Below are 311 nucleotides of genomic sequence, written 5' to 3'. Positions count from 1 at the left end.
AACAACATAAACAAACACTTGATGATGTCGTTACTAGAGGGGAGGATGTAGCGTGGCACCTCAATCACCAATCAGAACTCTGTTTCTACTTATACCTAACTTTTCATTGGATAGAATTTATATTGGTTGTCGTCAGCAGTTTTATTTTGTCTATGGTTTTCCTGTATTTAGAAGAAAGTTATATTATTTTATTATAATATGTAATAACTTGTATCTATATTCATTGTAATATATTATACATTATTAATATGATAATTAAGATACAGAGGAGTTTTTAAATGTTCGAATTAGTTCAACAGATATTCTATTAT

Source organism: Homarus americanus, unplaced genomic scaffold (assembly GCF_018991925.1).
Source record: "Homarus americanus isolate GMGI-L3 unplaced genomic scaffold, GMGI_Hamer_2.0 scaffold4896, whole genome shotgun sequence".
Classification (NCBI taxonomy): domain Eukaryota; kingdom Metazoa; phylum Arthropoda; class Malacostraca; order Decapoda; family Nephropidae; genus Homarus; species Homarus americanus.
The sequence above is the reverse complement of the archived record's forward strand: the minus strand, read 5'-3'. Positions refer to the sequence as shown.